The 14,775-nt window shown below is 31.3% G+C and overlaps 1 long non-coding RNA gene across 1 annotated transcript in view; it reads right to left on the bottom strand.

Moving 5' to 3' along the window:
* LOC126264224 (uncharacterized) overlaps positions 1–10,964 on the bottom strand; it is a 35,979-nt gene extending 25,015 nt beyond the window's left edge. Inside the window, exon 1 of the long non-coding RNA XR_007546988.1 lies at positions 10,906–10,964. This is a non-coding gene — a long non-coding RNA (uncharacterized LOC126264224). The remainder of the gene's footprint in view (positions 1–10,905) is intronic.
* Between the last annotated feature and the right edge of the window lie 3,811 nt (positions 10,965–14,775).

Below are 14,775 nucleotides of genomic sequence, written 5' to 3'. Positions count from 1 at the left end.
ACTACAGACACCTTCGGTAAATCCTGGAAATACTTCTACTTCTAACACCAATCCTTTCTCCCAACTGGCCACCCCACACCTCCAAAACGCAAAAGTTTTCCACGAAGTGGGTCACGCCTATGAAGGTGATGTCGAAATCGTCTGATGATGACGCACCCCTGCGCTCACCGAAAGGACACGAAAGTACCGGAAGTCTTTATTTCCATTAAGGTCAAAAGCCAAAAGTGAATAATTGGAACAGTTTACCAGCATCTGGTTCAGTTTTTGATTCCAATCATTGTGCATCAGTGGATATATTTTTAGTAGCTGGAGATTGAAATCTGCCCCGAGTGAATTGGACTAATGATGAGTATAGTGTTTTCATGAGTACTGAGGTTTACTCATTAAACTATCACTTATCATTAGTTGATTGGGATTTACTTTTTAGCAATATGGATGTTAATGATTGTGAGCACAAATCTTATGAAATTTTATACAATATGTTCCATCTTGATCTACCTGTAAAAAATAATTAAGAACTATGTTTCTTAAGTTGTTCTATAAAGAGCTTATGACATTAACAATTTGTTATTCATTTGCAAATATTTGAATTTCGTTGTCATAAACAAATTTAAATATTTTCCATAAAATCAAGTAGCCCAAAAAGATTTCTTTATTTGGTTACCACCAAACTGTAACCAGTTCATACGGAAACATACCTCTCTTATACATAATTTGTTTTCAGAATAAATTCAGATTGAAATCTGAAAGTACGATGTAAAAGGCAAATGCTGGAAAGATTCTAGTGTCCCAAGAATTGGATTTAAATGTACGTATAATTTTCATCTGTATTCAAGATTTTTATAATTAATGATATATTTTATGCTAAAACATACACAATTAAATTATTTAATTTAAATAAAAAACAAATAAACTATTTCGACGATTCGTTGGACACCAGGAGTTAGTTACACATTGACAGACTGATTACTATCATATAAATGAAGATGAAATGAGCTACGACAAAGCCACACGATATCGGGAAATATTTTCTCCGAGGCTATGAAATATGAAAAAAAAAATCCAAGAAATCAGAAAAAAGTACAAGAAAAAATCCCAATAAAGAATAAAACAAGGCTGAGGACTGGAATGTTCCTGCTGGAGTTCCACATATCTGTGTGTGTATAAAGCAGGTACTTTCATTTTGTTGAAATGTTTCCACAGTATGGACCTATGTTTCAACTCATCTAACATTTGAGAATTAAGCATGTTTATAATAATTATAATTTGATAATTGTGGCGAAGAAATTTTTCCTATTGTAATCTGTACTTTATGACGGTAAATGCGTTTCCTTAATAATTATGTTGTATATATTATAAATAATTATGTTATATATAGCTGTAAATCTTGCTACTGAATAATTGGAGTTTAAAATAATCGACAATGTGTCGAAACCATTTTATAACACCAAACTAAATTATCGCCTTAAGGGCGGCGTCTCCCTGTGTTAAATTCCCTATACAAACGCCGCCGACGACTTGGAGCAAATCTCAATAACTACGCAATCAATCTATTTGAAGTTTTGGGTGTGGATTAACAAATGTTTGATCTTTGACATGACATAGTTTTAAAGCCGTAATTTTATTTAATAACAAAGTGATTGATGATCAAACTAAGGTCATTTTCTACCATTTTTGTACAGCAAATAACTCAAAAAATAAAGAATATTTTGGTAAATGAAATATGTCATGTCAAAGTTTAGATATTTAACAAGACTGTACAGTAAAAATTTTCCGAGAAAAATAATTCGTTTTTTAGATTTGCTCCAAATTAGCAAATTAATAAAATTTCATACGTAAACCGAATAATCATAGAAATCTGTAAGTATAAGTGATTGCGGAGAAGGAAGGGGGGTATGTCATGTGTTCCACTCATTATTCATAGATGGCCTATTGACTGGACGTATTCAGGGAAATTTGTACATTTTTATACGTTATTATAGTAATAAAATTTAGAAACTCTTTGATTCATAATACTACTAATTTCAGAATTACAAATTGGCCACATGTAAGAAAGCCATGTGAGCTTGTATCATACAAGAAATTCAAAAATAAAATATATATTTTTAAAAAATATTGATAATTGATTATTCATCATTAATTAAATTTATGTGATGTAAAAATATATTTTAATCTCATTATTTAAATAGTTATCAAATTATTTAAATAGTACATTTTTAACCTGGAAATCTAAAATGAAAATTCTGCTTATTGTTCAATATAATATAATACAATACAATTTTCATTATCTGATAAATTAAAATCAAAACACTTTTTATATACAATATTGTTTGGTTTATAATTACAGTAAAGTAATGCGTAAACTTTATAATTTGAATGAAATTTATAGGAATGGAACGTAGCGAAACAAATTATTTCAAAAATTAATGTTTTATTAAAATGTCATTTTTTTTTCTTTTCTTGCGCTTCTCTGATGTAGGATGGATCTAAACATTTTAAATTTCGCCCTCTTCTATTTAAAATTATCTCTGGCCCCAGACAATTCAAAAAGAATCTTTCCAATTTTGGAAGCATTTTGTTAATCCAAAAGTCTTCATCTTTAGGAATTACTTCGACGTGAATTTTATTTTTTGGCCCTGAATATACAATAAAATAGCATCGTTTAGCTCCTATAATATTTAGTTGGCCTTGTATTTGATAGTAATATTCGTGATTTTTCCTAAGTGCCATTTTATTGTCTTTCATTGACAAATATGGTATTTGTTTTCTTATAATCCCCTCTTCTAACGAATATCCAGATTTGAAGGTCTTATAAGAACACTTGACCTCCACAATTTCGTCTTCAGATATAATTCCTGAAAATATAAAAATTTAATTATAAAAATACACAATATAATTTATAAAAATTTGATACCATCAGGTGAAGCTCCTAAATATCCATGAAGAACGTCAACAAATAAACCGGCAGGCTTTACAATTTTATTGTATTCTTCTTCAAATTTTTTTATTGCTACCGTTTCATTTATTTTCCCGTACTTTGTAGCTTCAGTAGAAAAATTATTTTTTCTTAAAATTTTTTTAACTATACTATCACAAGATGTCGATTCTTTTAATTTTATAACATCTCCAAAATTGGAAGCAAGTAAGCCGGTGCATTCTTTCCGTTAAATAATTTGGATTGTTAAATTGGCCAATTGTTTATTCGTTTATTTTAAACTGTTCTTCTTTAGTAATCTTTAAGAAAACTTGTTTAAAAATTATGTATATATACATAACGCATACACCACCTTCAAACGTTCGCACAAATTTTGTACTGATGAGTTGATATCATTATCTGAAACATATGTTTCCGCTATGTTAGGACCATAGTTAGAATCTCCTGAAAATTTGATCCTTTTTTTTACAGATTCCCAATCATAAGGATTTTTGCGCTTCCGCTCTTTTTCATTACCCTGAGCACTTATAAATTTTTACCTGGACTTTCATTAAAATATGATTTCCAAGGTTTTGTATGCCAATCTGAACCATAATTGTAAGAGAGGACGCTTAAATGAGCTCGTATTTGAAATGAATTTCTTTGAATCATGTTCAATCTTTTTCCCATATTGAAACGAGCCATTATATTCATAAAAAATTCTGCTTTATTGTTGGTTTCTTTATAAAGAAGTAAATCAGTCTTCATTAATAATTGCTCAATAGCACCAAAAAGATGGTGATGCAGGCCAGAAGATATAAGTTGAGTTGTTCGATCATTAGAAACGTCTCCAGTATTGGTGCACAAATACTGTTTGCAAGCACTGTGATTACCATAAACGTGATATATTGAATTTCTAATATCGGCTCTTAGATTTTCTGGATCCTGCGTATTTGCGTAAATTGCAGATTGAACTGATTTATTTAGTTCATTAATAGTATCGCTTTTTAACATCTTTCTGGCATCAACAGGGACCCCTTGAGTATCTTTTTTAATTTTGTAAAGGTTTTTACTGAAATTTTTTAATACATGGAAATATTTGTAAAACTTATCTAACTATTATTTTATATTACAAGTTTACCTCGTGTCCATATGGTACCTTTTCTTTAATATTTTTAAAAACTGAGGAATCACCATCTGCAATAAATTTTAAGAATTTCAACCCATGCATTTCTATGCTGTTATTAAATCCCTCTACTATTATATCCTGTTCCATTGAAGATGATGAACCGGGCCAATTTTTAAAACAAATATGTGTTTTAGCAGCTTCATTATTGTTTTCGGCTCTAGCGCAAATACAACAGTATTTATTCCTTACACCTACGAATAATACTTTTCCTGTTGTTTTCCCTATTATAACAGCCTACAAATTATAACATAAAATGTTATTTGTTACATATCCGAATATATTATAAACTTACAGCTCCAGAATTTGCATTATACGTATGTCCATAGCTTCGTTTAGACCATCCTCCATCTAAATATCCATCAGTTATATATGGAATGCCATGTGAATCTACATATCCTTCCTTAATTGCAGCTTCACGTTCTAATTTTCCAGCTTCTTCCAAAGCAAGCCATAATGATTCTTTCCATACCTATAATATTTCATGTATAAAAACAATAAAAATTTCAGTAATGGTACTATAACACACCTGATCCAATTCATTTTGAATTTTATAATCCAAATTTTTAGATAAACATGGAATATCCATTACTTTCAATAATTCCATTAAATGTGCGTAGGTGCTTCCTACTGATAATGTTCCCCATACAGCTGCTCTATTAATTTTGGACCTTGTTTTCGGATTTTCTGTTGAAACTGATACTTCTTTGTCACAAATGTTGCATTTTAAAATAAATGTGCTTCTTAACCCACATCGCACTTCTTTTAGATAAACTAATTGTCCACCAGTGCACCTCTTGTTGTGTTGTACTTGAATTTTAGTTGTTATATTTAGGAAGTATCTGATATCTACAATTCGATAACCTGTCAATGAATTGATTTCAGGAACAACTTCTATATCCAAAGGAAAATTTTCAATTCTAAAATAATACTAATTAAGTCGTCGCCGTCAGATATGGTTTCCAAAAAAGATGAATTTTGCCAATTTGAATAAAAACGTACCGTTCATATTCTTCATTTATTTCTGAAAACGTTTTTCTTTCACTTTTGCATGGGGTTAAATTAGACTTAGTTCTAACAGAACGTAACGGGGTTGTTGTACCACATGGACTAAGAGCTTCTTCGTTTGGACGTGAATTGAAAATATTATCTAGTATCTCATTTAAAATATATCGGGAACATTGGGTAGATTCTTTATAATTCTCAACTCGTTCTAAAAGTTTATCCACAATATATGATCCTATTTTCTCTACTTCCCTTTTTCTTTGTACATTTACTTGTCCAAGAAGCAAATCTACGCGTTTTCGGCATTTTCTAGAATTAATATTGCTTTTATTTTATTATTGTATACTATTATATATAAATACATGCTTCTTTGATTTTAAATTTCATAATTATGTGTCACTTGATATTCCAATTTTATAAAGTTAATTTAATTACATAAACTCGACCTTGGGGTGGTAATGCCATTCTGCAGCCGACTATACACTATATATGTAATAAAAATTTAAAACTATGATATTTATATTAAATTCACTAAATTCGATTTGAAATAAACATAATACATTCTTCAAATAAATCATTCTTTATTCATAATTTCACTGGGAGAAAAACCAACAACAAACAATGAACATGGAATATTGATGCAACCAATGGAAAACCAAGGACACAAAAATATGAAATAATATCAAAATTGTGACATATACAAGTAAAAATCAATTAATTGATGACATGAATTAACAAATATATATATATATATATATATATACTAAACAATAATACAGCAATATAAATCAAAAATTGAATAAAAAACTTACCTTTAAGAGTTTACAATAAATTACACTTTGGCTCACGACTAAAATAAGACTAATTTGTTTCTTTGTTTGAAACTGTGACTGTTTCTTCAACCACCAAAACTGAACTAAAATTTCTGGCTCGTTTTAAATGTATACTGAATCGCACCCCTCTCATTGACCACTTATCTCAAGTACTACCCGAACAGAAAAATTCCATCCGTTTTGTTGATGTTATCACATTTCACTTAAATTTCGACACAAAAATACACGCAGGTCACATGCACTGGTTTGTATCACTCCTCACTCTAAGGGTGCGAAAGTAATTTTCGTGGCGCCAAGAGTATGTACTAAATGCAAATTTAGAGATAAGGTCACTATCCTACACAATCAAAATCGAAACAATAAGAATCGATTAAAGATTAACTTTGAGATCATTTTTTTAAATTAATAATAGATTGTAAATCGACATCCGTATTTGTATATCGTATTTATTATATTTGTTTATATGATAAAATGTGATTGGTTTAGAACTAACTATACGACACAAACCCCATTAGTAACTGTATACATTATTATATTTTTCATATATATTATTGTATCATATATTAATTTTATATAATTTTAATTAATAAAAATATATTAAGAATTCATTACTATTATAAATTTCATAATCTATTTACAACCAATAAATTCGTTATAAATATGAGATCTCGAGTGCGGTCCTGTCCCATGCAAAAAATTGTGCACACGAACGTTTTAAAACCGAATGTTTGTTTGATTTCGTGGCGGCACCACATTACGGGCTATGTTTTGTTTTGCGTCCTTTTCTGACCGAAAATGCGATTCCTTGTCTAGTATACGCCGCTGTTAAGTTAAACTAAGCAATTTTATTTGTAAAGTTAAGTTATATTTAATTATTTGTGAATCTCATTTATAGTCTTCCAGTGTAGGTTGAAATATAAGGATGAGATTGATTCGAAACATTTCTACCATCAACAATATTATATCAAATCGAAAAATCATCACGATATTCCTTTGCTCTGTCAGTTTGCTGACACTGTGGATTAAAACGAATAGAATTATAAGAAAAGATATAACTGAACCACAATTTGGTGAAATATTAATACAATATAAGAATCAAATCAAGTTTTGCTTGGGAGAAGACAACTTTTTTGCTAAATTACATACTTCTGACATATGTCATAAGGAAACGTAATCTTAGCAACATAAATGTTATTTTATTTTTTTACAAACAATTGGTTGCTATTGAAACTTGAAATAAATGTCGACGAGAGATCTGCAACTGATTTGATTTCAGTGACCTTCAGGGCACGTAATCTAAACCTTCAGACAGTAAGTTGCTATTTTTGTAACTGTTTAAATATTTCACCTTTGTAAATCAACAGTAAATTCACGTAGGTGATTCTCTCAGCTTGAATAACTGAGCGACAGATTTCAACACTGAAATTTTCTTTTTCAACATTGGTTATCACCCTCAAATGATATACTAATCTTTCCACATTTGATAATTTTATTTCGCAAATTATTTAGATTCCTCATGTCTGGATGACAAATTCAAATAATATCAACACAACTTATAAACCAAATCATAAAATAGTAATTTCTATTTTACAATTTTCTGCGTAAATATTGATTTGCAATCTTAGTTCGGTTGAAACTTATAATTAATGGCTTTCAGTTCTGCTAAAATTTTCATCTACTTTGGTGCATATATATTTTTGGTGTCTCCATATTTTCTTGAGAGTATGCGTGATTTGACAACACACTGACAACATCGAGAACTAAAGATGGAATATTTTTGTTCTGCTTATTCGCTGATCATTTAATCGCGATACTGATCATAGAAGATCATTTTATACTGCCACACATCGCGGAGCCTTGTATCCTATTAAGCAGTATTCTTCTAAAATATCTGTAATAATGATAATAATATCATAAATAAAAAAAAAGTTTATGCTCCTATAGACATTCAAGATAAAGTAAATTGTGTTTCACCTCTTGAAAGTTTATAAAGATTTTTTAGAAAAGTACTACTTAATAGGATCCCAGGTTCCTATAATCGCGATTATAAATCAGCAACTAAGGCCAAGTTGTCCAATTTGTCAGCTCTCAAAAAAACGTGGAGACACTTAAAATATATATGCACAAACGTAGATGAAAATTTCAGCAAAATTACATATGATAGAGCTATTAATTATAAATTTCATCTGAACAAAGATTGCAAATCAGAAAATTGTAAAGTAGAAATCACTTTTTCATGATTTTGTTAGTAAAATGTGTTGACATTATTTGAAGTTGTCATCTAGAGATGAGGAATCTAATTAAATTTTGACATAAAATTAGCAAATTTGGAAAGATTGATATCTTAGTGTTGTTTGAGGGTAATAATCCAACCAAACGTGATAGAAAAAATTCAGTACCTAGTTGAAATTTGCCGCTCACTAATTCTTGCTTAAAGAATCAACTCCGTGAATTATCTTTTGATTTAAATAAGTGAAATATTTAAACATTTACAATAATAGCAACCTACTGTCTGAAGGTTTCGATTAGGAGTCACTGAAATCAAATCAGTTGCAGATCTCTCGTTGATATTTATTTTGAATCAAAGAAATACTGTCTGTGATTCTGCATATAATTAACATGTGAATAGAATTTTTTTTTGTTAACATTGTTAACTTTATACTTAAATGCCGATATATATTTTGTTGCTAAGAGAGGTGAGGGATGAAATTGAAAGGAAGATAACTAGCCTGATGTATACATAAATAAAATTTTAATTAATTAGTAATTACAAAAATAAACGGACATTTGGGAGTGAGTATTGGATTGAGTAACGTTTTGCAGACTTTCATGTTTCAATAGAAACGAAGGAAGCTTGTTTGTCAAATAAAAGAAAATAACAATTATGTTGCTAAGATTACGTCACCTTATAGCATGTCACCCTGTCCAATTATAGGCAAGAGTTATGGTTAATTGTCAATTTGAATTGATCTTGCATTGTATTAATATTACATCAAGTTGTGGTTCAGTTATATTTTTTGGTATAATTCTATTCGTTTGAATCCACAGTGTCAACAAATTGACAGAGCAAAGAAATATCGAGATGAGATGAGTTATACTAAATGGTAGAACTGTTTCGAATGAAATTCTTCCTTATATTTCAACCTACACTAAATGACTATAAATGTGATTCCCAAATATTCATATATAATATAACTTTTCAAATAAAACTACTTTGTTTACCTTTAAGTTATGTGGTTAATTTAATATAAGTTTGGTTGTTAATAAATGGATTCGACCCATTGTCGATTTTTTTAACCTTCAACTATTCAGTGGAGGTACTTAAAAGTTATATGCAACATATTTTTTTAGGAAACACATTTAGTGATTACAGTACAGATTAAAATTTAAGGAAGAATTACTTCGGCACTAATCTAAAATTATAATTGCTATAAACAAGCTTCATTCTCAGATGATAGATGAGTTGAAACCTAGATCCACACTATGGAAACATTTCCATAAAATGAAAGTACCTGCTATATACAGAGATAGATATGTGGAACTCCAACGGGAACATTCTAGACCTCAACCTTTTTGGTAGAATTTTTGAAGACGGTTTCTTGGTAATGCTGTTTTCTTCTTTATTGTGATTTTTTCTTGTACTTCTTTCGGATTTTTTGGATTTTTTTTCATATTTCATAGCCTCAGAGAAAATATTTCCCGATGTCGTCAGGTTTTGTCATGGCTCATTTCATCTTCATTTATATGATGGTAATCAGCCTTTCCATGTGACAGTAACTCCTCGTGCCCAACGAATCGTCAAAATACCTTAAAAAAGATATATAAAATTATTAAAGATTTATCATATTATATATACCAATTTTATTTGTTTTTCATTTAAATTAAACAAATTAATTGTGTGTGTTTTAACATAAAATATGTCATTTAAATCCAATTCTTGGGCCACTAGAATCTTTACATCATTTGCCTTTTGCATCGTACTTTAAGATTTCAATCTTAATTTATTCTGAAAACAAATTAATTAGGTATTAATGTGTTGTTTTAAGGAGCGTCATATACATGAAGGTACTTATTCTTTGTTTAGTTGGGAATTCCTGTAAGTAAATTAATGAATTTAGACAAAAATATTCCCTAAAAATAACAGTTTGATACGATCTGTTTCATTTCTAGTATTACTATACACAAGTATTTCTTCCGATTATCATTTCCAATGAGGCAGGGACTCATTAATAAAAGCGAGAATATTTAACTAATAATTTTGAATTGAAGCGTAGAAGCAACTTCAGAGAGATGTGGTTCGTATGAAATAAAAGTTTGAACTGATTAAAGTTTGGTGGTAAACAAGTAAAGAAAACTTTTTAGTCTACCTGATTTTATGAACAAAATTGAAATTTGTTTATGGGAACGGAATTCAAATGTCTACAAATGAATAACGAATAGTTAATGTTATAAGCTCTTTAGAGAACAACTTAGGAAACTTAGTTTTTAATTTTTTTACATGTAGATAAAGTAGGAACATAATGTATAAAATTTCAGAAGACACAATCAACCAATGATAATTGATAGTTTAAAGTGTAAACCTCAGTTACTCATGCAAACACTATACTTACTCATCATTGGTCCAATTCACTCGAGGCAGGTTATGTTAGAATATCTAGACATCGTGTATAACGGTTGTGATGACAACGGAGAATAAAAACAACAGAAGAGCACAGGGGTGCGTTGTCAGGATTTCGAGACCACCTCCATAGGAGTATCCCACTTTGTGGAAGACTTCTGCGTTTTGGAGGTGTGGGGTGGCTGGTCGGGAGGACAGATTGGTGTTAGGGTTAGAAGTAGGAGTACTTCTAGGATTTACCGATGGTATCTGTAGTTTAGCAGACAGCTTACTGCATTACTTACTTTCATTCGTTTTAATTCACCCTCTAGTTTCGAGATTTTAATCTAAACGTCTAGTTTTCGGGTACCTCTTGGCTTATCTTTTTCGCGGACACTACACATGGTTTATTGGTTTAGTAACCGAGGTTGCCAGCCAAATTAACAACTCTTCTCGTTTGTCTGAATATGGCAACTCTTATAACTAAATTCAAACAGAAGGACGAACGTTATGTCTAACTCCATTTGGGGGTCTGATATCGGTGTAGCTCTTTGCCGAATTTTGCTGTTGTTACTTACTTTTCAGAGAATATGCAAGAAATTGCAGTAATTTATTCAATCAATTAATTGAAATACAAAGGATGAATCAACAAAAAAGACAACTACAAACACATTGTTGTACAAAGTCACTTCATACATTCTTCCATTTACGCGTCCGACAAACTTTTCGATACCATTCAGCGATACATAGGCATAATCACCCTCAAACACAATTCGATATCCCTTTTGTGTTAGTCTTCGAATTGACATCAAGTTGCATTTCAAATCATTCACGAATAGAACGTCCTCCATTGTTTTTACCGATGTGTCACCATGGTGAAATGTTTTAACGAGAATGGTGACATTGTTGCTTTGCAACAATGCTTTGATTTTTCTTGGCAACCGAAATGCTTATTTCGTCAATTGGTTCCAAATTTATCGAAGAACATCTTCTGATTCACCATATGCTGAGTCGCTCCAGAATCTAAAACAAATTTTATTTCGCGTAATTACCGCTATTCTGCTGCATTTGAGCGTTAAATGCCTTCGATTCTGCCAAATTCTCTTTGGTACCATCTTCAGCAATTGCATACATCGATGAACCGCTTGCTCTGTTTGCGCTTTCTCTATTTGACCTCTCTTTTTTGTTTTTATTGCGAAAACATTGAGCCTATTTGTGTCCAGGTTTTTTACACAAATGACATATAATTGTCTTATTCCCAGCAAACATTGCTCCAGGCTCAATTGATTTACTTGAACCATTTCCACCAGTCCGCTTATTGTACTCATCCATTAACCGAGTTTTAACAAATTCTACAGTTAACTTTGATTGATCCATCGTTTCCCATGGTGTCACTAGGTTATCATAACCTCTTGGCATAGTAATCAACAAATGTACAACCACATCAAGTTCTTCCATTTTAGCTCCCGTTGACTTTAACTCTCGAATTCTCTTATCAAATTGCAAAAGGTAACTTATCATATCATCCGACTCATTGTATTTCATTGTCAGCAATTGTTTTCGTAATAAAACTTGCGACGCCACACTTTTCCTTTCGAAAATCGTGCATAATGTGTCGAACATGTCCTTTGCCCGAGCTTTTTCGCGAACATAGTTGGCTATCACGAACTGACTGTACTAATATCGAAACACATTTCCTTTCATTCAACTTAATCGTAGGATGTTTTGTCATATCTTTTTCCGCTGTAAGAATGACCTCCAACGATTCCTCGATGAATCTTCTCAACTCCATTTCATCAAGCAAAATTCCCACACGATATTTCCAATTGCTAAAATTCGTGCCATCGAATTGTTGAATTTTTAGAATGTTATTAACAGTAACGTTCGCCATCTTTGTCTGTTGCCTTCACCACAATTGACTTTCAACCTCAATTGTATAACTTTATCCTGCACGCACTGGGCCCATAACCTCAGAGAATATGCAAGAAATTGCAGTAATTTATTCAATCAAATAATTGATATACAAAGGATGAATCAACAAAAAAGACGGCTACTACTGAGCTCTTGAGCTGTTTCTCTCAAACTGACTCTCACTGTTTCTTGATCACCGAGGTTACCTCGGTCGCCTTCATTTGTCAATTGTTATTGTTTTTTAACATACTTTATTCCATTTTATTGTTTATATTAACGTTATGTCTAACTCCATTTGGGGGTCTGATGTCGGTGAGGCGCTTTGCCGAATTTTGCTGTTGTTACTTACTTTAGATAGTTAACTCTTTCGGAACTTGGAACGGAGTCGTGCTCAGGGTTTACCGGGCGGTTGACCTTTCTTTCTGCCAATAGAACCTGGATTTGAACCGCCTTTTTCTTTTCTTCTTTCACGGTTTTTGCTGGCGATGTGCCGTCCGGTTCCAATATAATTCGGAACCACTCGACCTTTTGCAGGCACACTTGCTGTTTTCCCATTTCATTATCGCTAATTCGGTTGTTAAACTGTTTATAGTACGAAAACAAAAATTTAATTCAGTTGTTTCTTGGATTGGTAACCAAGGTTACCAGACAAGTAAACAAATTTTTTCATTTGTCTGAATTTGGTAACTAACTAAATTCAGACAAAGGATGGACACTAAATAAACACAAAAATATCACTACAAACACTTTTGAAAACTGAGGTGTGAGTGTGATGAGAATAATAGTCGATGTTACAAGAACACTGATCGTTTATTATATTATTACAGACTGTGCTAGAAACGTCAAAGACTAAAAACTAAGAAATAAAAACCCTGCGTAGCATGACGCTTGCCTTAGGGCATCTATACAGAGTGTTCCAAGTATCAATGTGCAACTTCATTCCTTAACAAACACTTTTCCGTAGTCGCTACCCAAATTTGGATAAATGACGATTGTTACCGCTGCCATTGGTAACGACAGAAAGGTCTCTTATTGTTAGCGACTTTTGTCAATTGTTCAAAGTGCGACCAGGGAATATTGTTAATAGTATCAATTGTTCGTCCTTCTTCTGTCTGAATTTAGTTATAATAGTTACCATAATCGAAAGAGAAGAGTTGATAACGCTAATCCCAAATCTTTATCCCAACCAGCCACCCCCACTCCTGCAAAGTCTTCCAGCTCCAAAACTCAGGAACTCGGACACCCCCAAGGAGGTGATGTCGAAATTGTCTAACTACGATGCACCCCACCAGTTATGATTCAGTGTTCAAATTTATGTATATCGAATTGCATTAAAGTATTTTAATCCAAGTAGACTAAGAATTAGAAGAGACTTCTCATAGAGAAGTAAATTTTAAATTGGTTTGAGAAAAAACGGCGCTCATGATTAGCCGTCTCAGATCTCAGTTTCGGTTAATATTTTTTGACAGCTCATTGACAATCTTGGCAACTGATCTTTGTGTAATTTCGTTTTGTTTGGTGTCCAATCCTATAATGCTCTTTGGCGAATTACTGAGAGATGTTATTTCAATTTGCCAAAATATGCGGAAAGTGGGAAGGTCCTAATTATGTGATGTGAATTTATAAGTTTAACAGAATTGAAAAAAAGCAGCTAAAAAAGATGTTTAAGTGTTATTATTATCTTATCAAAGAAAATATATAAAATTTTGATATTTGTTAGGAATAGCAATGTCTAATTAACAATTCACACACTTTTGTCGATGCATATTCTTCAGACAACAAAAGTATGTTTTATTTTTGATTAATAAACATATCGCCTTCATTGCTGTTGAAACCTGAATATGTACAAAATATCATTTGATTTCAAAACTGATCTTGAACAATTATTTGGTAACTTCTTACAATTTCGTCATTGAAAAGATAAAAACAACAAAAGAAATAAGTATTTACACTTCGTTAGCTGTTTGTTTCACTTTTTAGCCTTCAATGCAGACACAAATCTAATATTTTTGTTTATATTCAGAACGTAATTATAATTTTGTCCAGATTGATGTTTTCAATGAACTCAGAAGTCTTGATTTATCTAGTAATAGAGGTCCTTATGATATTCCTTCTACAGTATTGAACGAATTGTGGATTCTCATTAACAAAGCCTCTAACAATGAAATTTAATATGATTTTAAAATCTACTTTATTTCCTAACGTACGTAAAAAATCATTTGTTATACCTACCTTAAAGGATGGAGATAGTTTACTTGTTGTTTACCAAGATTGTCCAAAAAAATCATTTCCAAAATAATTATGCCATAGTTCCAAAATATTATAAATG

Source organism: Aethina tumida, chromosome 1 (assembly GCF_024364675.1).
Source record: "Aethina tumida isolate Nest 87 chromosome 1, icAetTumi1.1, whole genome shotgun sequence".
Classification (NCBI taxonomy): Eukaryota; Metazoa; Arthropoda; class Insecta; order Coleoptera; family Nitidulidae; genus Aethina; species Aethina tumida.
This window is presented reverse-complemented; position numbering and strand designations above follow the sequence as displayed.